The sequence below is a fragment of the Ursus arctos genome, unplaced genomic scaffold (genome assembly GCF_023065955.2).
Source record: "Ursus arctos isolate Adak ecotype North America unplaced genomic scaffold, UrsArc2.0 scaffold_9, whole genome shotgun sequence".
NCBI classification, from domain to species: domain Eukaryota; kingdom Metazoa; phylum Chordata; class Mammalia; order Carnivora; family Ursidae; genus Ursus; species Ursus arctos.
The window spans coordinates 32,673,456-32,700,074 of NW_026623111.1; the positions used below are offsets into that span (position 1 = coordinate 32,673,456).

Consider the following 26,619-nt stretch of genomic DNA (forward strand, 5'->3'; position numbering starts at 1 on the left):
ATACAGTCAGCGCTCACCAAATACATGTTGACTGCATGAGTGATTTGGCCAGGAAAAAATTTTGTAAACTGCCAGCCTGCTTTCTTCCTGCCTGCACTAAGACGTTCAGTGCCGTCTTTCGGAGATGCTACGGAAGGCATTCTGTGTTAACTAGAAGGTGAGTTTATGGAATAACCTGCCATCTTCCGCAAGGCTTTCCACACTGCACATCAAAACCCATTGAATACACAGTAAACAATTAAAAAAATATATGAATAAATTTAAATGACTGTTTAAACCAGGGCAGCAAAGACTGTCTATAAAGGAGCAGACAGTAAATAACGTACACTTTGCAGGCCACGGAATCTGTGTCCCTCCTACTCAGCTCTGCCACCACAGCATGCCGGCAGCCAGACACAACACATACACGAACCAGCAGGCTGTGTTCTAATAACCCCTTCCTATGGACACTGAGGGGTGAACTTTATATCACTTTCAGGTATCAAAAAATCTTTTTAACTTTTTTTTCATTGAAACATGTGAAAAATATTCTAGGCTCATGAGCCACAGAAAAACAGGCAGGAGGCCAGATTTGGCCTCTGAGCTGTGGTTTGCTAACCCCTGATTTAAATCATTCCTAAGGGTGGCTTTTTTCTACAGATAAAATACATTCTGGTCCATGAATCTGTTGGATTTTCTAGAATTAATTAAGCATGGAACACTCACATTTGTTAAAGAATAATAAGCTGGATAAAGTGTTTTGGGTGAGTAAACTTTGCTAATTCCCTCTTCGATGACTGTTTTCCTACCCAGATTTGGCTCATCTGGAAGCACAAGCTATGTTAGCATTTTTTCCTCAGCTAAGTATCTTCATTTTCCATCCTCATGAAGAAATCTCATCCAGCTTCTTCCTTTACAGGAAGGGGAACTGTCACAAAATCTTAGCATAAAAAGAAGAGGGTGGTTTCCCAGGCTTTAGGACAACGCAGACTCCACATAATGTTTCATGATTAAGTATACAACATGTTGCTTACGCTTTGCTTTCAAATACTTTCAAACACACCCCGTTTTGTGGGCCCTGGAATGAGAACTATTTGGGTTGCAGGTGCTGCTAGGATCTAGGGTCATCTGTCCCCACGAGCCACAGATTTGCTGAAAACGCCAGGCCAGAACATAGCATGGCTAAAATATGTTATTTCAACATCTGAAACTAATATAACAACGTATGCTAACTCACTGGAATTAAAATAAAAACTTAAAAAGGAAAAAAGGAAACAGACACATAAGCACAATTAAAAATTTTTGAAGTGAAAAAAAATTTTTTAAATAGAATTTTTTAAAGAGATAAAATAGGTAAAAACATGTTATTTCATGACTTGCAGCAGATTTTAAATTTCACTCAATAATCACGACAGTCTCATCTCTCTTACATAATAGCAATATATGAAAACAAGGAATTTGAAGAAGCATTCTTCATACTATCTCTTAGAAGAGTCAACCAAACGTAGGAAAGAGGTGTAATTTTAACATCAAACATGTCTCTTTGACCCTAGATACGCAGAAGAGAACAGGAACACTTCACTTCAGGTGTGTGGATGTTTTGAACATCCTGATGTCGGGTGTCCCTGATCAAGAAAGAATTCAAAAAGAAGGTTCTCCACATTTACACCCCTCATCTTCTCCAAGCCTAGGAGACATGGAACAAAACCAAACAAAACTCACTGTCACCTAATTAATTACAGACTCCACTTGCCCTGCCCCTTTTGAAAACAGATCTATCAAAAGGTAAAGTGAAAAATTCTAAAGTTCTTTGAAAGACCTCCCGTGCTCTGCTCCTTGAAGAATTTTGTTTGCCCGCTCCCACTGTAAGTAACAGCAGCCTTCGGACTGACGGTGAAAACCAGGGATGAAACTGGGCTTCAGTTAAATTCCAAGCTGCCAGGGAGAGTTTCCTGAGAAAGCAGACGTGGCTGGAAACCAAGGCATCTCACATCCATGGTCCAACCCCAGGACAGACAGCCATGCATAGAGTCATGCCGTCTCCGAGGGGGCTGCCTCTGTTCCGCTGGGCTGGGGCCTCTCCACATCAGTAAAAGCTGGTGTACATCACATCACAGAAAGTGGTAAGAGAAGGACCTTCACTTCATCTCACTCTTCATTCAGTTTCTAAGGGAGAGGAAAATGCTGACAAGGTACACAGTTTCAAACAAAAATGGCCAAAAATGAATGACTATGCCAAGGAATGAATTACTATGCCAAGGAATCACCACTGTCGTTGCCTGGCAAGCCGCCGAGCATTCAGACAGACATTCTTTTGGGAATACCCAGGGCGCCACGAAATCACGCTCTTCCAAACACCCAGGAAGACGGGGATGCGGACACCAGGTGAGAGACGAGATCTCCTGGGACAGCCTTGGCTTCCGCTTGCGTCAGTTTGCTAGGACTACCATAACCAACACCCACGGGCCGTGGGGCTTACACATGGAGATGTCTAAGTCCAAGATGCTGTCAATGTCAAGGTTTGGCAAGTTGTTTTTCTCTCTCTCCTTGCCTTATAGATGTTGCCGTCTCACTGCGTCTTCACATAGTCTTTCCGCTGTTTTAAGGACACCAGTCATATTGGGTAAGGTCCACCGAAATGACCTCATTTTAACTTCACTGCCTCTTTAAAGATCCTATCTCCAAATACAGAGTCACATTCTAAGGTCCTGAGGGTTAGAACTTCAACATGAGAATTTTAAGAGGACACAATTCATCCCTTGACTCTGCCAGAATAATGGCCATGGCAAAGCTCTATTTCTGTTTGTTCTTACCAGTGCCAGAGGCTAGACTTAATAGACAGGTAATTCTCACTTTTTTTGAAAAATAACTACCTTTCTTCATGAAAGAGTATTACATTCGACAATGTCCCAACACCATTCTGATTCTGATGATCGAAAAAGAGCAATGTATCATTTTTAATACCTTTATGAAATACTTCATTACATACCAAGTCCAATCATAAAGCGGGGGTAGGGGCATATCCAAAGGATTTCTAAGCACCAGCTGCCAGTAAACATTTTATAAGCACTTTGCACTGCAACAGAGATCCAAACACGGAAAAACCAGGACATTCACTTCATATTCATCATAATGAAAAGCAAGTGTAAAAAAAAATACATTTTCACTCATTTCACGTGTGCCTTTTCACATAGGCATTCACGTCTCTGCATGAAGGATTACCTATTGCTGTGTTAATCTGTACGGCCTGTTCCTGATATCAAAATGGGTTTAAAAACTAACACTGAGATCACGACTTCTACTCAAACCAGATGCATGGTCAGGAGTATCATCAGCTACATGTAATATTGTAAAGTCCTATATCTAAAGGATCACCAAAGCCCTTTTTAAAAGAAATACCCAAAACAATATAATTTATATGATTTTAATCTCGATTTAAGCCTTCTTACAATTTATGACCTTATAACCTACTTTTGTCCTTCAAGTATGACTATGTTACTCATTAATTCCATAAACATTTACTGGGATTGTATTATATAACAGACAGCATTCTAGGTGCTGGAGACAGATAATTAAATAAACAAAATCCATACCACCTCACAGCAATCAGAATGGCTAAAAGTAACACAGAATGGCTAAAATTAACAGATGTTGGTGAGGATGCAGAGAAAGGGGAGCCCTCTTACACTGTTGGTGGCAATGCAACCTCGTGCAGCCACTCTGGAAAACAGTATGGAGGTTCCTCAAGAAGTTAAAAATAGACCCCACAACTGCAGTAGTAGGTATTTATCCAAAAAATACAAACATAGTGATTTGGAGGGACACATGCACTCTGATGTTTATACCAGCAATGTCCACAATAGCCAAAATATGGAAAGAGTCCAGATGTCCATCGACAGATGAATGGGTCAAGGTGTGGTGTGTATATATATATATATATATATATATATATATATACACACACACAATGGAATACTACTCAGCCATCAGAAAGAATGAGATCTTGCCATTTGCAATGACGTGGATGGAACTAGAGGGTATTATCCTAAGCGAAATAAGTCAGTCAGAGAAAGACAAATACCATATGATTTCACTTATATGTGGAATTTAAGAAATGAAACAGATGAACATATGGGAAGGGAAGGAAAAATAAAATAAGATGAAAATTGAGAGGGAGGCAAACCATAAGAGATGTTGAACGCTAGGAAACCAACTGAGGGTTGCTGGAGGGGAGGTGGGTGGGGGGAAGGGATCATTGGGTAATGGGCATTAAGGAGGGCACTTGATGTAATGAGCACTGGGTGTTAAATGCAACTGATGAATCACTAAATTCTACCTCTGAAACTAATTTTTTTAAAAAAGGAAAAAAAGAGTTTTAGCTGAGCGGGTTGACCCTAACATTCCATCTGCCTAAAACACAATTTGGATACAACTGTTCTTTTATAAACTGCTGAGTATAAGATTTCTGTTTGCATCTGTCTGTATGTTTATGTATGTCTGTATATGTATGTTCTGGATGTGTGATCTTTTTCTACCTCTGGATGGTATTGCCAAAATTACTCTGTAAAAAGAGCTCGACTTAATTGGCTTAAAAAAAAAAGTGCTTATATAAATCACATATTCCTCAAACTCAGAAATAAAGATACTAACCCTAAATAAATAAGTAAACAAATAAACAAACAGACAGACAGAAAAAAATCCCTGGCCTCAAGGAACTGACATTCTGATAAGATGTATACATCACTTCCTCTACTGTCCTACAAACATATTTTCCCTCCCAACTCCTCTGACTGGGGCACTCGTACCTCCAGCCTTTTTGCTACCCGAAGACAAAACGTACGAGTAATTTTATATTTTCGTTCTCCTTCACATCCCTCCTGGGGTCTCTGATGGCTATTTCTAGCCCTGTCTCCTCCATCTGCCTCTCCTAAGACAGGACATCATCACCATCTACCCACAAGCCCCAGCCATGAATCAGAGGACCCCCCCCTTCCTCCCCTGCGCTCCCTGTCATTCACCAAATCCTGCTAACCCCATGCCTGGATTCCCTCCCCAGTCTCTTCTGGGCTCTCCATTCCCTCCACCACAATCCTGGTCATTTTTCATCTCAACATACTACATCCTCTCTAGAAGATGGAACCTATAATGCAGAAACAGTGGTCTAGTCACCTTTGTGTTTGCACTGAACTTCAGACATACTGTATTCAGCCAACACACACTGTTTTCCTAGCTGTTTGCCCACCAGACCATGCACTCTGAGGGCAGGGCTGTGTCTTTTGTTTTTTTTTTTTTTAATTCTCAGTGACTGACACAGAGTAGGTATCATGTGCCTTTTGAAAACCACTTACTGATTTGTGCAACAAATACTTATCAGGCACACACTCTCCTCCAGGAACTATTCTAGATGATGAGGATGTATCAGTGACCACAAACAAACAAACAAAAAGATCCCTGCCTTTTGGAATTTGTATTTATAAAATTCTATTTACATAAATTCCTCTTGAAATTTATATTACAGTGAGGAGAGAGAGATAATTACCTAAAACATAAGTAAAGTCTATAGTGTGTTAGAAAGGAATAAGTTCTATAGGAAAAAAATAAAGAAGGATAGGAGGGATTTGGAGAGGAGGGCAAAAACATTTGTAATTGTCAATGCATCAATCAGGGTAGGTAGAGTAGGTTTCACTGAGAGGGTTACATTTGAGCAAAGATCTAAATAAGAGAGGAAGTTTGCCATGTGAATATCTGGAGAAGAGCTTATACAGGCAGAAGAAACAGCAGATGTAAAGGCCCTGAGGCAGAAATAAGCCCAGTGCATTCAAAGGCTAGAGTGGCTGGAATGGACTTCGCTGGGGGAAGGATCTGAGCAGATGAGGTCAGAGAGGAAAGGAGGGGGCATCACAGGGATCCTTCCAATTATAAGGACTTCATCTTTTACTGTAAGGACAGGGAAGTCACCGCAAGTTTTGAGCAGAGGAGGACCACGCCATGACATGAGTGTTAATGGGATCACTCTATTGAGAACGGAGTATAGAGAGGCAAGGAAGGATAGAATGAAGGAAAGCAGCCAGGAGGTCCCTGGAATAATTCAGACAAGACAGAATGGTGGCTTGGGTCAAGGTGGCAACAATGGATATGTTCTGAAGGCCAAGTCAAGAAGGTTTTCTGATGGACTGGAAAACATGTCTCCATTTCTTCCTTTTCATTGATAACTAAGTCCCAGCCCAGACCCTCTCCTCATTCCTAGATGGCTGGGAAAGTTTGGAATTTGCCCTCCCTGTCCTCAATGCTCCCCCTTCTGTCTCTCTCTCTTTATCCTACAGACCACAGCAGGACTGGTGTTTAGAACACTTTCCCATCATCGCATCACTTACTCCCCATGGGTCTCTCCCCAGAGCACAGACCTGCTCCGAAGCCCTCCTCCTTTTGTGACTACGCCTACCCAAGACCACATACACCCTCCCATCGTTCCACCTCGGCTCTCCATTGCCCAAAGTCTTAAGACTCAGACCCTTCAAGGTTCACTGCAAATGCCACCTCCTTTAAGAAGTCTTCCCAAGACAGTCGAGCTCATACTGACTTCTACCCCTTTGGGGTTCCTGTGGCCTTTACCACCTGTACCAACTGTTCCACATCATACTGGCCCAGCTAGACCATGTGTCCCTAGAAAGCAAGAGCCATCCCGTACACTTTCCAGCCCCAAGCCACCTACTGTATAGAAAGCAATTATAATACTTGCTGAAAAGAACATCACAGCAAAGAATGAAACAATTGGTTTTAATTATCATAGATGTATTTTCAACACTTAAAAACTAGGAACAGTCACATAAAAATCCACATTCCTGCCTTCTCTTGAAACAGTGGAACATCAGGCAACACTGGACCCTCCTTCTTGAATAGCGAAGTGGTAACTATGCCCTTCCCCCCCTTTATACTCCAGTTCACTTGCTTACTTTTCTGTCAGGTCCTGTTAGGTATTTGAGTTTGTAATCCTTATATTAGACACTGGTTACCGTGAGTCTTTAAATTATCAGGTTCTTGTGGGAACTAAGTATTTATTGAAGCTAATATCAGTTTTTCTCTATCATGATATCCAGTGTCATTGGTATTTTTTCAGACTTTTCTATATTATAAACATAATAAATTGCATACAAACACACATACAAATACAAATGTAGACATATATATGTATTTTGGAAACTGTCTCCTTAATCTCCCTAATAGATTACAATTCCTATAACTATGGTTCAAGTACTTTAAAACATGGAACTTATATTTCCTGACATGACTTGGCATAAGAGGGACAGATATCAGTACATAAAATATACAAAAAGAAAGGAAGACAAGGCAAAAATAAATATTACTGATTCTGATGAGCTATTCATCAAACCATTTTAGGAAAAAAGAAGTTACTAAAATTCTTCTGAATCTATAAAAAATACATGGCTTTGCTGATTTTTTAAAATAAAACATCAGGTATTAGAGATTGAAATATATATAGATAAGGGGTATTACCATAGGCTTATTCTCCAGAGAACCACTGCCTACATTCTTAAAAAAAAAAAAAAAAAAAAAAAAAAGGAGGGTGACACCTGCGTGGCTCAGTCGGTTAAGCATCTGCTTTTAGCTCAGGTCATGATCCCAGGGTTCTGGGATCAAGCCCCATGTCAGGCTCCCAGCTTAGCGGGGAGTCTGCTTCTCCCTCTCCCTCTGCCCTTCCCCCCCCAGCTCTCATGCTCTCATGCTCTCTCTCTGTCTCTCTCTCAAATAAATAAATAAAATCTTTTTAAAAAATTAAAAAATATAAAGATAAAAAATATTTGTCATCTTCCTAATTATTATTAAATTTCAGCAAACTGGAACCAAAGGAGGTAAATCACACCATACAGAAACAAATCAAACCATTTTCAGATAAGCCCATCAAGAGTTGAAAACTTAAGCAGTAAGTGGGGAGCCTGGGTGGCTCAGTCAGTTAAGCATCTGCCTTTAGCTCAGATCAGGATCTCAGGGCCCTGGGATCAAGCCCTGGTCAGCTGGTCAGCGGGGAGCCTGCTTCTCCTTCTCCCTCTGCCCCTCCCCCCCTGCTCTTGCACTCTTGCTTTCTCTCAAATAAATAAATAAAATTTTTAAAAAACACAACTTAAGCAGTAATTATTATTGGAAGAGTTTAAAGGAGTCATCTCCTTTGACCTATGGCCCGTGTCTAGGGGTTTTAATTAAGAGAAAAGCAAATCTAGACACAGAAGTCCAAAGATATTTAAAAGGCACACTGGCTTTATCTGTGCCATCAGTCATTACTTCTACTCCAAGAAGGCGCTCCTTTCTTAGCAAACAGCTTTCCTGATTAGCAATCAGACTGGAGAGACTTTCATGACCACCTCCAGCCTTGTGGTCTGAAAAGCAAATACAGTTCAGCCCAAAGCCCATATTTAAAGCAAACAAACTGAGCATAAAGGTACACTTTCAAATGCACTCCAGCAAGATGGGATTCTTTGTCCTTCAAATCACATTTGGTAAATATCTTTTTCCTTTCTCTTGCTCAACTCAATGTTTTAACTAATAAGCTTTCAAGGGAACGTTTGCTAGCTTAGCACATACTTTACCACTTTTCTCCACAAAGATCACCCCACTCCTCTACATGCAAAGAGGACAAGAAAGGCTGATAAATGAATATTAGAGAAAAATGTACTGTGCTTTTAAAAACACTTAGTAGGGTTTTATAAATTACATGCAAATATAATGAAGGAAAATGGTTCATGATCATACTACCCAGTTAGCTCCTGATTTTTTTAAAAGGAAGGAAAATGAATAAATGAACATGGTTAGAAAACTCAAGTATAGAAAAGAAAGAAAAAGAAAAATTTTCCAGTGTATTAACATTCATATCTTTTAGAGAAAAAGTATATATACCAGCATATATATCTTTAAAAAAAAAATCAGACAAAAGAGAATGGTATTCATATGATTCTGCAAAACGTTTTTTCATTTTATATAGATACGTGAACATATATATATAAGTATGTGTATGTATATATTATTATATTATATAGTATATTTTATATATAAGATAATTTCAAATCAGCACACATACTTCATTCTATAAACATGCTATATTGTAACTTGTACAAATATCTTGGCATAATTTTAAGTGAGCCTATTTATGAAATCGCTGGCGATTTTAAATTTTGAAATATATTGCCAAATTGCTCTCCGCTGGTATCTATTTTAGAAGATAATTTAATCTCAAGCACTAGTCCCTTTTCTGCATGGTTACGGGTATCAAAACTGACCTGCTTTGTCTCAAACTATGTCACAGGTCAGACAACCAACCCACCGCAGACTAAGCCAAGTTCTTCTAGACAACAGAGATTACGTGAACCAAACCAGAAACATCTTACAGCAAAGATGAAGGTTGGGGATCACAGCTTTGTAAAGGTTCTGTGGCTGACCTTTTACTTCTTTCTTTATTCTTTGTCTAAGACACAACCTCAGGAAAAGAAAGGGGCTCAGGGTAGGGATTAACATCTCACAGGTACTTGTCTTAGTCCCTTTGGGCTGCTATAACAGAGTACCACAGACTGGATGGCTTATAAATAACAGAAATGTATTTCTCACAGTCCTGGAGCCTGGGAAGTCCCAGAATACAGAGTCAGCACGGTTGTCTTTCGGTGAGGGCCCTCTTTCTGGGTCATAGCTGGCCTTCTCACTGCGTCTTCATGTGGTGGAAAGGGCTAGGGATCTCTATGGAACCTCTTTTGTAAGGCATTAATTCCATTCACAAGGGCTCTACCCTTATGACCTAAGTACCTCCCAAGGTCAACACCTCTTCATACCATCATCTTGGGAAGTCAGGATTTCGACGTATGAATTGGGGCATGGGGGAGGGCGGGCGAGGGAGTGGGGGGACACATTCATTTAGACCACAGCAGTACTTAACTATGAATACTAGCAGTTGAAAATACCAAGAAAGCAACAGACAGACTGGAGTCTCAAACCATCATCAAGTTGAACATTTTGCTGGTCCTTCACCATTGTCAAATTCTAGGGAGCTCCCATGATACAGCACAAAGAAGCCTGAAGTTCTCAAACAATGAGTGCAGAGTAGGGATGCCGGGATAGTGAGGAATGTCCACTGCTTACCTAATTACTGCCTTCTCTCTGCCTGGGAGTGTCTGATTCCCCTCACAACCAGATCCCTCCAGGTAACTCACCGCGAGTTGATCGAATGTGTCGGTGGGCCACATCCCTTGGTTATAAAACCGAGGACTTCCCAAACATACCCTGCGTTTTTATTTCTGCCTCTGAGAGACTGATTCGATCTTTTCCTCAGGTAAAAAGCCTTGAAAACACCCATCCACTGACAACTTCCTACCTCCTAATTTATCAAAAATAACAAAATTTTATTTCTCCAAATTAATCTACATCCATATCAACCACTCTCTCCTTGGAAATTCCAAAGCATTCTCTTCATCTAGTTCTCTGGGACTTTATTATCTAATTATAAAAATAATGAAAGATACATAAAGAAAGAGATATATATAAAGAGAGTTTTCCATAGGTCAATCCCTTTATAGGCAGTGCTTTCATTTATACATGTATACAATGGAGCTCGAGAAAAAAATTCATATCCAAATTTAAATTAGGAGATGTGAGGCTTTGATAAGACCATTTGATCTCACTGATCCTAAGGTTCTTGTCTATAAAACAGAGTAATACTGCTTCTCTGTTATAGGACTGTTTTGAGGATCAAACGAAGTCTCCCACCCCACCCCATGGAAAGCTGAGAAAGTGCTTAAGTACTTAGCATACTGGACACATTCAAAACAATGTTAGCTCTCCCAAAAGGGCTTCTATTCTGGCTGTCTTTCCCCCAGGATATTTCATTTTATTCCCTCCAGCAACTATCAAAGTAACCTTCCACGTAGGGCACTTTAACACGTTCACTTGGAATGTAACTGAATTGTTCTGAACTAAGTAAAATTAATTCAGCATTTCTTATTACTCATAACTTCATGCCCGCTCAGAGCAACAGTCATTTCTGATCCAGTTTTAGATCCACTGAGGGTCCAACGTCATGGTTGGAACTCTTCACTTTTTATTTCTCAGGTGAGTCTTCGGTAAAAATCGCTAGTATCTTCTTACTTTCCTAGGTACTGTCATTCTTTAACCAGACACCAGAAATGAACCACAGCATTAACAAACCGTCTGCAAACTTAGATCTTCAAAAGAATCACCCCTATGAAACCAAACACAGACTAGTTACTAAGATTCTAAAATCTGTCCTCAAAGGGCCTCAGCTGTATGATGATTGCAGGAAAATCCATTTTCTTCAAATCTTAAAAAGGGCACACTAGCAAATTACACAGAGCAATTTCCTAATGCTAGCTAGACTGATGTTGATACTCGTTTATTAAATAAATTACTGGCTTGGATACTGTCTATATAAAAACATCCAGTAGACTATTTTTGTTTATGAATGAAGTGGAAGATCAATTCTTATTTGAGCAGATAATAATCAATTTGGAAATTTCAGAAGCTATGAACAGTTATCATGTCGTGAATATAGATCGTATTCAGACAGTATAATCAAATTAAATGTTTTATTCATTACAGGTCAATATAGGACTGAGAAACGACTGCTTGTTCTTATATTAGTAATTACATTAAAATAAATAACAATTGATTATAAGTCACTCGAGTATGGTATCTTTGAAGGCTTTTTAAGGAAACCTAATAATTCACGATTATTTCACATAAAAACTATAAAGACAAGCAAAAAATCAACAGATGTAATATGCCAAACTCTACTAACATTTATCATAAACATCTCCACTACACATCTACACAAAAATGTGGTTTCTCCAAATGAAAGCAGATTCTGGATACTCTCTTCGTTCTTGTACTGGTTCACTGAATGTGACTGGGTTGATCTGATTCTGCTTCATCTGCAACCAAATGATAATAAATAGGCTGGAGCCTTCACAGATGTCACCGTACCACAACTCAAACTTCGGTGGTTCAATCACTCCAAACCCCAAACATCGGTCAGCACAAGACTCTCTACAAAGCCAGCGGCAGTTAAGAAGTTCCTATCACCCAGCCATACTTTGTTTCAGCTCCCTAAGAAAAACAAGACCAAGACCATATTTTCCAAGAACATATTACAAACTATATGCCTCATAGGGTCCATCCATCATTCTGCAAATAGGTCCTAAAGATTTTTAAAAGGCATCAAAGAGAAAGAAAAGATTTTAAGGAATGGCAGGGTTAAAAGATCCACGATACCCACTTCCTGAGTCCTGGAGTTACAAGTGAAAGATTACCTACAGCTTTTTCTTTTATGTTTTTATAAAGATTTTATTTATTTATTTGAGAGAGAGAGAGAGCAGGGAGAGGAGAAGAGGGGGAGAGACAAGCAGACTCCACGCTAAGCACAGAGCGTGATGCCGGGCTCCATCCCACGACCCTGAGATCATGACCTGAGCCAAAATCAAGAGTCCGACACTTAACCAACTGAGCCACCCAGGTGCCCTTGCCTTTTTCTTTTAAATGAGCAATAAAGGGACGCCTGGGTGGCTCAGTTGTTACAGCGTCTGCCTTTGGCTCAGGTCATGATGAAGCCTGCTTCTCTCTCTCCCACTCCCCCTGCTTGTGTTCCCTCTTTTGCTGTGTCTCTCACTGTCAAATAAATAAGTAAAAATCCTCCAAAAAAAAAAAAATTTAGAGCAATAAAAAGAATAATTCCACGTTGCTTTATGGATGCTTTTTTATGCAGTGACATTATCAGCCAAAGGACAGCCAAAGAAAGCCAAGGGCCAGGTAACACACATGTCTGCTCCCATCAAGGTGGTCTACCCAGGTAGAAGCAGAGAAGGCATCCTGAACTGAGCCCTCCGGAAACTGGGAAGCATGGCTTGACCTACTAATGGAACTGCAAAAAACATGTTCTAGATCTAATTTTGATTTTAATACTCAATTATAGCCCAGTGGCAGAAGTCAGCTTTCAGCGGTATGTCAGAGAAAGGAAATGTCTCTGAATTCCAGCAAGACCAAAATTTTGTTTTTTCATATTAAAAATTAGTCATTCCCCGAACAAAATTATAACTTAATGACAAAACAAAATAAAAGAAAATGGCCAACTAGAATCCAAATGTCACCAAAGAAAGCACTGACATTTTTTTCCCCTTCTAAATCACACCTATTCACAATTTTTACAGAGTTGTAATTAAGAAAGAAAGAAAAATTTGCAGTCTTCATATTTCCAATCCAATTATTTTAATGGCTGCACAGTTGCTTATTGAGAACTATACTAACAGAAGACAAAAAGAGCACGGGTAAATATAAAAAAATACAGGTGGCATTTTAATGTTATTATGAAAAATGTTCAGTTTTTATGATACATAAAACCATACTATGTTTCTAAAACCCAAAACATTGTAATTCATAGATTTTCCACTTAATAAAATAATAGTTTTGTGAAATTTATCATTTTATGTAAAAAAAAAAAGCCCAATTCATATCATCATTAATGAAAATTCTTGAAATTCTTGAGATAATATACCAAACTTGCAAATCCTTCAGTCAGTAGTTATTGGTAATGATTAAGACAGAAGTAATGGAAAATTTTAATCTGTTTTATTTGAATGGATAATGGGCATTAGAATGCTTACCATCTTTATGAAAAGCAAAGCATTTTTTTATTTAAAGTAATGCATACTGTAATCTAGAAAATCCATCTAAATTGGTTTGCATTCTCTTCTACCATTTCAGATTTCCACATTTATCCCAAAGAAAAATAACCAGAGACTGGTACTTTTAAGAGAGTGACTCAAATAGGAATGGAGAGGAAAAGTAACAAAGATATGATAGTAAAAATAAATAGAGACATATTGTGACTTAACCTTATTTCTTGAACAAAACTTTTTCACAGAAAAACTGCATTGCAAACCTAAGTATAATATGGAACAAGCATAAGGACAGGCATAAATAATCAGCGAAATAGAACTGAGGGTTCTGAGATAAACTCTTACATTTATGGTCAAATGATTTTCTACAATTGTACTAACATACACCAACAGGTAAAAGACAGTCTTTTCAGCACATAGTTTTGAGACAATTGGATATCCTTGGGAGGAAAAAAAATTAACATATGCCTGACCTCACACCATACCCAAAACTTAACCCCAAAGAGACCAAAGCCCTAAGCGTAAGGACTAAGACAACAAAAGTTCTAGAGAGAAACACAGGAAAAAGTCTCAGTGACCTTTAGTTAGGCAGAGAATACTTAGAAACATCAAAATCATGAACTTTAGAAGACAAGACTGAATAACTGAACTTTGTTACAATTAAAAACTTTTAAAACTCACCACCCCAAAAATTAATAATCTAATTAAAGAGTGGGCAGAAGACATGCAGATGGCCAACAGACACATAAAAGATGCTCAACATCACTGATCATCAGGGAAATACAAATCAAAACTACAATGAGATATCACCTCACACCAGTCAGAATGGCTAAATTCAACAACACAAGAAACCACCGGTGTTGATGAGGGTGTGGAGAAAGGGGAAGCCTCTTGCACTACTGGTAGGAATGCAAAGTGGTGCAGCCACTATGGAAAACAGCATGGAGGTTCCTCAAAAAGTTAAAAACAGAGCTACCTAATGATCCAGCACTTACACTACTAGGTATTTACCCAAAGATACAAAAATACTAATTCAAAGACATACATGCACCCTGATGTCTATAGCAGCATTATCTACACTAGCCAAATTACGGAAATAGCCCAAGAGTCCATCGACTGATGAATGGACAAGGAAGATGTGATATATAGAGATGATGGAATATTCCTCAGCCATAAAAATGAGACCTTGCCATTTGCAATGACATGGATGGAGCCAGTGTATTATGCTAAGTGAAATAAGTCAGAGAAAGACAAATACCGTGTGAGTTCATGAATATGTGAATTTAAGGGAAAAAATGAGCAAAGGGAAAAAAGGAGAGGCAAACCAAGAAAAAGACTCTTAACTATGGAGAACAAAAAGACTGTTACCAGAGGGGAGGTAGGTGAGGGATGGGTTAAACAGGTGATGGGGATTAAGGAGGGCACTTGTGATGAGCACTGGGTGTTGTATGGAAGTGATGGGTCACTATATTGTACACCTGAAACTAATATCACACTGTATGTTAACTAACTGGAATTTGAATAAAACCTTTTGAGCTTCAAGGACAGCATCAGGAAAATGAAAAGAGAAACCACAGACTGGGAGAATATATGTGCAAATTATGTATCTGAAAAGGGACTTAAAGACAAATAACTCTATATGAAAATACACAAAGAATTTGAATAGGTATTTCCCTAAAAAAGATATAGGAGTGGCTAAGAAGCTCACCGATTGCATAAACTCGATAATAAGGAGATAAATTTCAGAATTATCATCTTTTGTTCTTTTCAAAAGCTACATAACAGGATGATTTCATTAGTAACTCCAAAGCATGTTACTTTGTATTTCTCATATCACAGCCAAGTTTTCAAATCACTGTAAAAAATAATGGTAATAACATCCAGATTGAACAAGAAATGAAACTATCTCTATTTGCAGATAACATAATCTGGTATATAGAAAATCCTAAAGAAGTCACAACACAATAAAAAACTATCAATACTGATAAACAAGTTCAAGGTTTAAGGAAACAAGATCAATATATAAAAATCAATTGTATTTCTATATACTGGTCATGAATACTCTGAATATGAAATTTTAAAAATAATTCCATTTATGAAAGTATCAAAAAGAAAAAATACTTAGGAATAAATTTAATAGCAAAGTGCAAGGAATGTTCCCTAAAAACAACAAAATACTGTTGAAGAAATTTAAAAAGATCTAGGGACACCTGGGTGAGTCAGTCGGTTGAGCATCTGACTCTTGGTTTCAGCTCAGGTCATGATCTTGGGGTCGTGGTTTGGAGCCCTGCATCAGGCTCCCTCCTTCATGGGGAGTCTGCTTAGGATTCTCTCTTTCCCTCTCCCTCTGCACCTCCCCCTGTTCTCTCTTGCTCACTCTCTCTAAAATAAATAATCTTAAAAAAAAAAAAGATCTAAATCCATGGAAACATATCCCATGTTAATAAATCAGAATGCTTTTTTTTCCAGTTTTTTTTTTTTTTTTTGAAGAGAGAGTGCAGACGCACAAGCAGTGGGGGGAGGGGCAGAGAGAGAATCTTAAGCAGGCTCCACACCCAGCACGGAGCTGGACGCAGGCCTCAATCTCACAACCTTGAAATCCTGACCTGAGCCGAAATCAAGAGGTGAGCACCTAACCCACTGAGCCACCCAGGCACCCTGGATCAGAACTCTTAATATTGGTAAAATGGCGATACTACTCAAATTGATCTAGAGATTGAACACTATCCCCATCAAAAGGCTGGCTCAACATTCAAAAAGCAATTAATATAACCCATCATATCAATAAGCTAAAAAAGAAAAAAAATCATATGATCATATCAATAGATGTAGAAAAAGCATCTAATAAACATCCAATCCCCGTTCATGATAAAAACTCTCAGCAAACTAGGATTGGGGGGGAAACTTGCTCAACTTGATAAAGAACATCTATGAAAAACCTATAGCTAATATTATACTTAGATGGTGAGAAACTAGATGCCTTCTCATGAAGATCAAGAACAAGGCACGATACTTCTCACCACTACCACTCAACATCATACCAGAAGTCCTAGCTAGTGAGGTAACACAAGAAAATAAAAGGCATACAGATCGAGAAGGAAGAAACAGAAAACTGTCTTTGTGTTCACAGATGACATGATTATCTATGCAGAAAATCCCAAAGAATCAATAAAAATACTCCTGGATCTAATAAGCAATTACAGCAAGTTCACAGAATTCAAAGTTAATATACAAAAGTCACTCACACTTTCTTACACACCAGCAATAAATAATTGGTATTTGAAATTAAAAATACAATACTGTTTATTCTAGCATGAAAATAAAATACGTACCAGATCCATATAAGGAAAACTATAAAACTCTGATGAAAGAAACCAAGAAGTTCTAAATAAATGGAGTGATTCCACATACATGGATAGGAAGACTCAATATCGTCAAGATATCAGTTCTTCTCAACTTGACCAACAGATTCAACACAATCTCAATCAAAATCCTGGCAAATTATTTTGTGGATATTGATACGCTGATTTAAAATTTACAAGGAGAAGCAAAAAGTCCAGAATACCCAATACGATACTGAGGGAGAAGAACAAAGTCAGAGGACTAACACTCTCTGAACTGAAGATTTACTATAAGCTATAGTAATTAAGACAATGTGGTACTGTTGAAAGAATAAACAAATAGATCAATGGAACAAAACAGAGAGCCCAGAAACAGACCCACACAAGTACAGTCAACTGGTCTTTGACAAAGGAGCCAATGCCCTTCAATAAAGAAAGGATAGTCTTTTAAACAAATGGTGCTAGAATAACTGTAATTTCACATAAAAACTATCAATCTAGACAAAGACCTTAACAGCTTTCACAAAAATTAATTAGTACAGGCACTTTGGAAGACAGTTTGGCAATTTCTTACAAAACTAAATATTTCCCATACGATCCAGCAATCATGCTCCTTGGTATTTCCTCAAAGGAACCAAAAATTTATGTCCACACAAAAACCTGTACATGAATGTAGCAGCTTTATTCACAACTGCCAAACCTTAGGAGCACCCAAGATATCCTTCAACAGGCAAATGGTTAAATGAATTGTGGTACATCCAGACAATAGTTTATTCAACACTAAAAAGAAATGAGCTAACAAGCCACAAAAAAAACACAAAGGAATCTTCAATGCCTATTTCTAAGTGAAAAAAGCCAATCTTTGAAAAGGCTACATAACGTGTGATTTCAAATATATGACATTCTGGACAAGGTAAAACTACGGAGACAGGGGAAAAGATCAGTAGTTGCCAGAATTCAGAGGGAGGGGAGGATGGATGAATAGTCAGAACACGGGGTTTTTAGGACACTGAAACTATTCTGCGTGACTCTATGATATAGTACACACATACCATCATATATTTGTCAAAGCCCACATAAGATACAACACAAAAAGTGAACCCTAAGTAGACTATGGATTTCAGTTAATAATAATGTATCAGTATTGGCTCATCAATTGTAACAAATGTTACAATTTGTAACACAAGATGTTAATAGGGAAACTAACGCAAGATGTTAATAGGGAAAACTCAGAATGGCAGTAGGGATATGTAGGAACTCTCTATACTTTCTGCTTAATTTTTCTGTAACCTAAAACTAACCCCCCAAAATAAAATCTGTTAATTTGAAAAGCAAACAGGGGTGCCTAGGTGGCTCAGTTGGTTAAGTATCCAACTCTTGATTTGGCTCAGGTCATCATCTCAGGGTCATGAGATTGAGCCCTGTGTCAGGCTCCACGCTGGGCGTGGAGTCCGCTTAAGATTCTCTGTCTCTCCCTCTCTCTGGTCCTCCCTGCCCACCCCCTAGCCCCATGCACACACACTCTCTCTCTCTTTCTCTGTCTCAATCAACCAATAAAAATAAAATATAAAAAAGCAAACAGTGTCAATTATAAAAAATAAAATAAGAATAAAGTCTAACATTAAGAAGAAATAAATCTTTAAAATTCATGATGTGCTTGGAATTCTGCTTGAACAGAAAGCCAACTGAGGTTTTAGTGAGAAGAGCAGCTGTTACCCTGCGGTGTTAAAATAAACTCTGGACAGCTTTCTGATAACCCTTTCATTTGGCTGCTCCCAAAACAATTGTGTTTACTGTAAACACCAGGATTTTACTACTAGTGAAGCTCTGAAATTATCTTCCTTATCTGCTATTTACTTTAACTAGAAGCTCTGGAAAGCCTCTCTTTCTTTTAGACTCAAAAAGCAAGTAACTGAATTAAATGTATTTTTCTTTAATGTTCCTGAAGACTAAATTCTACTTCTCCCTTTGTTAAATACTAGCTCTCTGCCAGTCTCTCCAACACTCAGCAGAATTCATAATTGCACCTCTACTCCCACAGAACTTAGCTTTTACCTCTAGTGATACATTTTTCACACTGTGTGTCAGAATACCAATCTGGCCCAACCCCTCCACTGTGAGCCCCTGAAGACAGGGGGTGCCAATCACCTCCCGCTAAGACCTCACACCTAGAAGGCATTCCCAAGCAGGACCTGTTTGGATCTAAGTGATGGATATCTATTTCAAACTAACTCCCTAACCTGCCAGGAAAGTGAAACCAGAGTTGTTGGCTCTAGATGGGGCTGCATCTGGGGTCATAAGTTTTGTATGGGTGTATGGGTGGGTGGGTGGGTGTGTGGGTGTGTGTGCGTGCGCGCCCTTCCCCTCCCCCCATCTCACTTCCTGTATCTCCCTGCTCTGACCTCTTCTGTGTTAACTTTATTCTCAGAAAGGCTTTCCTTCAGTGGTGGCAAAGCGGGGAAAGAGCAGCTCCAGCTTAACAAACCTACAAAAAGGAAAAACCCCTTTGCAACGTGGTCAGTGAAAATACTGGGTCCTCCATAAACCGATCCTTGTGACCCTGACGAGCCAAGCTTCTGTCACATGCCCATAACAGAGGCAGTGAGGTCACCTCCTCCGACCAGACAGGCTGAAAACAAAGGAAGGGTGACTAACTGCCCAGGGAAAATCTGGGTGATTTATTGAAAGGAGGAAAGGGATGCTGGGCGGGTGAAGTCAATAGACGCTCACTATTTACAGGTTCTCAAGGCTGCTGACTCGCTCCTGTCTAGTGAGCATTTACGCACTGTTCCTGATGTATAATGCTGAGTTACCCCCTGAACATCCAATAGGACTTGTTCCTCGTGCCTCTACCTGTACGTATAGTACGCGTTCTCAAAATGAATGATCCCCACCTTACTGCTCCATGTGCGGCTGTTCAGTTTCATTCTCCTGGTTCACCGTTAGGCTAGTTTGCATTTCTCTATATTCCTATTATTTTCAGGACACTTCTTTTCTCCTGTGCTATAGGAGTATCTTCATGCCAAACGCACACACTGCCAAAAATGAACATGTTGCTAGCTTTTGTCTAAGGGGAGATAAGCGTAAGTAAAATCATGCCAAGCCAACCAGGGCCAGAAGCGCCCCAAGAGAAATGGGGGGTCTCCATGATTCCCCCCTTCCCAGTGTGAAAACACAAATGAGGGCAAGTCTGAAGGCACCAGCACAAGCCCATGCTTTCTCAACAACAGGGTTTCTCTCCAAAATCAAGCCAAGATCACTGCAGCTGTTATGGGGGGTCTCTGGTTGGGGCCTCTTACATATGTTATGCTGAAGACTTTCCCTTCTCTGAAAGAGGAGAGGAAGATGAGCAAGAGGATGGGGCAAAGGAGACGAAGAAGGAAGACAGAGATTCACTGCACACGGAGATATGTCAGGCCATCTCTGCAATGTTAGGAATCTCTCGAATAACTGGGAAGCACTAATTGGGGCTGTTTCAGATACACTTTATGGAATAAACAAAACAGCTCTTCCCTAGCTGACCCAATCCACTTCATCCAGCCTCTCTGATACTAACCTGATTTTACTTAGCGTCTGTCTCCGGCTTTCACAGGAGCTTTCTTTTATGGATTTTCCATCCGGCAAATGTCTCTGTTCCACAGCTGGGCAGATCCGGCCACAGCAGCATGCTTGGCCACAGACCACAGCAGCGCACCCACAGCAGCTCCGACCTGCAGGGGAAAAGCCAGAGCCATTGGAGGGATTCATATTCACAAACTCACTCTCTCTCTCTCTTTCTGGAAAAGCCAGAGCCACTGGAGAGATCTGTATTCACAAACTCTCTCTCTATCTATCTATCTCTCTGGAAAAGCCAGGCCATTAGAGGGATTCGTATTCACAAACTCTCTCTCTCTCTCTCTCCCCTTCTCCCTCTCAAGAGTCTACATTTGGCAGGATAACCCCAAATGTTTTCCAACTGTTTAAAATCATTAATGAACAGAGACAACAGCGTATAAGGTGTCCGAAAGACAAGTTTGGGCTATCCTAAAGGAGGACTGAGGCATTTAATCGTTATTGAAAATGTTCAGCCAAGCGATTATATTCTGTTCGTGGAAAATGAAAGAGCCAGATGTTTTAATTAACCGCAGAAAACACAAGCTACAACTAAAATTTCATGAACACAGTGATCTGCCCTGTGGAAAACCACAGGAATGTTCTGGCAAGGCTCAGTCTGAATTCTTGGGACACAGAGGGCTAGAATCATTCCCCTTAGGAACTCGAAGAGAAAATTAACTTGCTCAATATGTTTTAAAAAGTAAAATGAAACCCAGATTAAATTTCAATCAAATATAAAAACATTTCAGGACTTCAAAAGGTACCACCAAGGGAAAGGTCATAAAGAATTCCAATGTGGTTCAGGATTTAGGATGCATTTTCAATGTAAAGCAAATGGTGTAACAGAAAATTTTATAGGCTAAATAATCCAAAGGGGAAACTAATCATCTTTCATTTCCTAATTGAGAAAAATGATATATGAAACCAATATGCAACAAGTGAATTATAAATATTATCAAGGGGCGCCTGGGTGGCTCAGTCGTTAGGCGTCTGCCTTCGGCTCGGGGTGTGATCGCGGAGTCCTGGGATCGAGCCCCACGTCAGGCTCCTCTGCTGGGAGCCTGCTTCTCCCTCTCCCACTCCCCCTGCTTGTGTTCCCTCTCTCGCTGGCTGTCTCTCTCTGTAAAATAAATAAATAAAATCTTTTAAAAAAATAATAAAATAAAAAATAAATATTATCAAATGCATCATATATTTGGGCAAGAGGAATCTCTTTTTTTTTTTTTTTTAAGATTTTGTTTATTTATTTGACAGAGAGAGAGACAGCCAGCGAGAGAGGGAACACAAGCAGGGGGAGTGGGAGAGGAAGAAGCAGGCTCCCAGCAGAGGAGCCCGATGTGGGGCTCGATCCCAGGACCCCGGGATCACGCCCCGAGCCAAAGGCAGACGCTTAAGGACTGCGCCACCCAGTCGCCCCGGGGCAAGAGGAATCTCTTAACCATCCTCCTTTATGCCAAACCTGTGGCCTGGCCCACACCACCTCCCATGCTTCAGCTTGAGGAATCAAGGCATCCAGAAAAGTAGTGTTAAAATAACTTATGCTCACTGATGTAATAGCTAGCAATTTTGGTACAGAGGACTAAAGTGAGGAAACCTTAGAAAAGCAATTAGGGAACAATTAAGAACTAACAAATTAAGAAGTCCTCAGTTGTTAATTATAGTATTAGTTATGACAACATCTATATATGCTAAATATTGAAAGCCTGTTCAAGAGGGAACAGGACAAATGTTATTTTCAGATACTAGGGCTACAATTCTATTTCTGTAAGGCAAAACAGACCCTGTCACAAGTGTGCCAAGCATAATATTACATTAATCTCCACCTTCATTTGAAAGCTCAGGCCCGAAAATCATCTCAAAAGGAACACAGGAAAGCTATGTATGTATGGTATGATCTCAATTTTGTTCTACAAACTAAGTATATATAATTAAAGACACAAAAGTATGAAAAGAAGAACTATTTCTGGGTCACGGAATTAGAAGCTATTTGTCTTTCTTTCTTGGTGTTTTCCAAATTTTCCACAACTCATATGTATAACTTGTAGAATTACAGTATTTCTTAATAAGATTTTTATTAAACACGACAGGAATACAAATCAGCAATTGGATGTCTATCCTATATTAGCCTGATCTGTGGGTTTCTTCTTATCTGAATGGTAAGAGCTAATAAGTTAAGAAGTCTTCATTTATCTGAGCCCAATAATTCTTAATTTAGAAGTTCAAAACGCAAGTGTCCAATAACATTTCCAGGGCTGAATAACACTACTTTCTGAGAAAAAATAAGTTTCTGTTTGTTTACTGCAAACTTGCCACAATGAGACAAGAAGACCATAGTTCTTTCCCTCCTTTAATTGATGCATCCAAAACTCTCTATCACTGGCCATGCCATATTAATTTTTGCTTAATTAATAAGAGCGCCTCCTGGTGTTACGGTCTCAAAGGAGCCCTGCCCTAGTGAACCCTTGACACACTCCATTTTTGACACTCTCGGCATCCCAGAAAACACAAACTCACTGGGAATCTTAACACTGGGGACTTGGCAATCCATCATCCAAGAACCCCAAAACTCCCTCAGGTTACAAATGAAGACCCCAGATGCCCAGAGAGTTCCAATGTCTTTCCTGAGGCCACACAGCAGGGATGAGAGGATTGGGGCTAAAAGGCCAGATCGCCTGCCTCTACTCTGACCCAGCACTCTTTCCACCACCACGACGCCTCGGCACGCAGTCTTTGAAATACAAGTTTGTAGGAAACACGCACACGTTAAATTCATACCAGCAAAACCAGAAGAACAAGACAGACATTTGTTCCACCAAAAATGAAATGCATGCAGGAAAAAAAAAAAACAACCAAAGACTTAACTGCAGGCTAGAAAAGATGTGGTGGCCGTGCCCAGAGCACGCTCAATCAGAGAAACAATGGTCGCACTGTGCTCGGGCAGCAGGTGTCCTGACCAGAAACTGCCGATCACACCGAAAGCTCGCTGGTCCTATTACTTGTCCTGTTGACAGCGGCACAGACCCACGGCTCAAAACAAGACAAAAGGTTTTCAACAAGATACCGCGACACTTGCACCGAGCCACCTGTGAGAGACGAGAAGGATGCGGGCTCACCCCACCAGCTGGAAACAAGTGATTTATGGCATCAGGTCCCAGCCTCTTCCCGACCAAATGACCCAAATCTTAGGGGAGAGATTCTAGTGGTTTCAAAAATAAAGTAAACAACAGTCGCTGAGAAATAACATAACATAATCCTAATACTTCCTATCTTAGGTCTGATAGACACCTCAGAGAGGGAGCAAGATTTTTCTCTTTTCTCCTAAGTTATTTGAAATACTGCTCACCTCCACTTCCTTCTTAGCATCCACCTACAGGATCCCCACCACCCAAGCAGAAGCCTAAGAGTTGCACACAACATGGATAGTCTGAAAAAGCCAGGGGGAGAAGAGGACAGATGGCAAAATGACAAACTCAGAAATGCTCCCTGGAAAGCCTGTATGGCGCTCACTGCTCGTTGGCCTGTCCTACTGTGCGGCAGGACAACAAAGGCATGGGCTGTGAAGCCGCTAATAAAAAAAGCCGCATCGAGGGATGATGTGATCTCGCTTTGTAAGACCCAGAGCAAACACAATAGCTTGTCCCGCCTGATTTGAGAAGCCGGGCACCCGGCGAAAAAAGAAAATGCAGGACTTTGTTTGGTTTTTTTTCCATGCAGAACTGCTCAAGTCCCTACCATATATTTCCGTGGCTGGACCCTGGAGGAAACACAATACTGGCAGTTTATTTATTCCCCTCGACGTCTCTGTTCTAATACTAAAGGTCAATGCCCACAGCGGGCAAAGGGAACTAAATCCGTGTTGCCATGTCACAATGAAATCAAAGCTTTGGTGTATTGTTCAAGTAACTCTGTAAAGTTATTTGTAAGGTAATGATGGTTAAGTTCAAATACAGTGGTCTGGGAGAACCAACTCTCATCCACTAATCAAATCGGGTAAAATCTTGCTGGAGCCATCAAATGATCTTTCTCAACAGAGACGAAACATAAATTAGAATTAGATCAGATTCACAGATTTTGAAATCCTTCTTTAGAACCTTGGCTGTGTGTTGCTTGGTCTTTGGCAAAATGTGCACCCAGATGTTTGCGCCATTTCAGACTCTTAAATGTTTGGCCGGCGTTTTATTCTTTTTATTCTAGTATCACAGAGAAGGTTACTCCTTCTTGAGCCTGAGTCCAGAAATACCAGCCAAGCCAATTCAACACTTCAGAAATTTCTATCTCAAAATGACCAGGAGGACCAGGCAAAAATACATTGGAGAACATTCCTCTCCCCACTTTGGAAATTTTATTTTAAAGACTGATTGATTTGAGAGAGAGGGAGAGAGGAACAGAGGGAGAGGGACAAGCAGAATCCACAATGAGCTCAGAGCCCAACGCGAGGCTCGATCCCACAACCCTGAGATCATGACCCGAGCCAAAACCAAGAGTCAGATGCTCAACCGACTGAGCCACCCAGGTGCCCCTGGAAATTTGACTTTAAAAACTTAGATTCACGGTATTAATAAATTTACACCTTAAAATGTTTGGGAGAAAAGAATATAGCATTAAAATTGTTTAATTTTTTTTTTTCAAAAAGAATGTATCATAGGCACCCATCACAGGCAACTTAAAAGAATCTATCATGAATAACCCAAACTGGCACCCAACAAAGACTGTAGCTGATGGGGAAGACAGCAGGCAGTTTGGAAAAGGTTTCATATGGTAACATCCCCTGTCATGCTCTCACGTAGAGAGGGTTTCAACTCAGGGAGCAAAGAGGGGGAATTTATGCTTATTCAGGTTTTAAAGGCTGTCCTGGAAAGAACGAGGGATGAAGAAATGAGTGGATTTAGAGCTTGCATTCCTAGCTCTGCTACGTAGGACCTGAGGCTTTCTGGGATAACTAATTTACTCTCTTTAACGTTTGTTCCATCATTTGTGAAAACGGGGTGATACTATCAGCCGACTTCCTGGGACTGCCAATTGATAAAACCAAATATGAAAGCATTATAGAAATTTTAACACTATGTGTTCATTCAACAAATACTTACTAAGAAACTGCAACGCTGCCAGATAAGGCACTGAGGACACAACCATAGACAAGAGACCCAGTCGCTTCCTGCAAGGACTTAGGTTAAGGAATGCACTGTGGGGGCGCCTGGGTGACGCAGTCGTTAAGCGTCCGTCTTCGGCTCAGGGCGTGATCCCAGCATTCTGGGATCGAGCCCCACATCAGGCTCCTCTGCTGGGAGCCTGCTTCTTCCTCTCCCACTCCCCGTGCTCGTGTTCCCTCTCTCGCTGGCTGTCTCTCTCTGTCAAATAAATAAATAAAAAATCTTAAAAAAAAAAAGGGGGGGGGAATGCACTGTGATTTGTGCGAGGCACAGGGAACTATGGGAACACGTATGTAGCCTCTAATCTGAATACCAGACAAATATCAGGTACTGTTACTTTATGAGGTGTTTGTTTTTTTCTTTAAGATTTTATTTATTTAGGGGCAGCTGGATGGCTCAGTCAGTTAAGCATCTGCCTTCAGTTCGGGTCATGATCCCAGGGTCCTGGGATTGAGCCCCGTATCTGGCTCCTTGCTCAGCAGAGTCTGCTTCTCCCTTTCCCTCTGCTGTTCCCCCTGCTTGTGCTCTCTCTCTCTCGCTCGCTATCTCTCTCTCTCTCTCTCTCTCAAATAGATAAATAAAATCTTTTAAAAAATCTTTAATAAAAGATTTTATTTATCTATTTGAGAGAGAGAGAGAGAGAGCAGGGGGTTGGAGTAGAGGGAGAGGGATAAGCAGACTCTTCGCTGAGCTTGGAGCCCAACTGGGGCTCGATCTCAGGACACTGAGATCATGACCTAAGCTTGAAATCAAGAGCTGGACACTCGCCTGACTGAGGCACCCAGGCGCCCCACCTTTACAGAGTTCTTGAGGAAATTGCTCAGCGAAAAGTGGTAGATGCAGTTTTTCGTTTGGGTTGTCTAATTGTTA

The 26,619-nt window shown here is 40.1% G+C and overlaps 1 protein-coding gene across 23 annotated transcripts in view; it reads right to left on the reverse strand.

The window, feature by feature from the left end:
* The window catches only part of APBB2 (amyloid beta precursor protein binding family B member 2), a 357,775-nt gene that overhangs the window by 267,480 nt on the left and 63,676 nt on the right, over window positions 1-26,619 (reverse strand). For 20 of the 23 annotated variants that reach the window (XM_048212057.2, XM_048212053.2, XM_026508789.4 and 17 more), the window contains exon 2: window positions 20,562-20,715. The exons of 2 other annotated variants lie outside the window; for them this stretch is intronic. The gene's annotated coding sequence lies outside the window, so the exon portion shown is untranslated. Of the gene's footprint in view, window positions 1-20,561; window positions 20,716-25,686; window positions 25,943-26,619 lie in introns of those variants that run through there. One more of the 23 variants, XM_048212054.2, reaches the window with a different exon arrangement.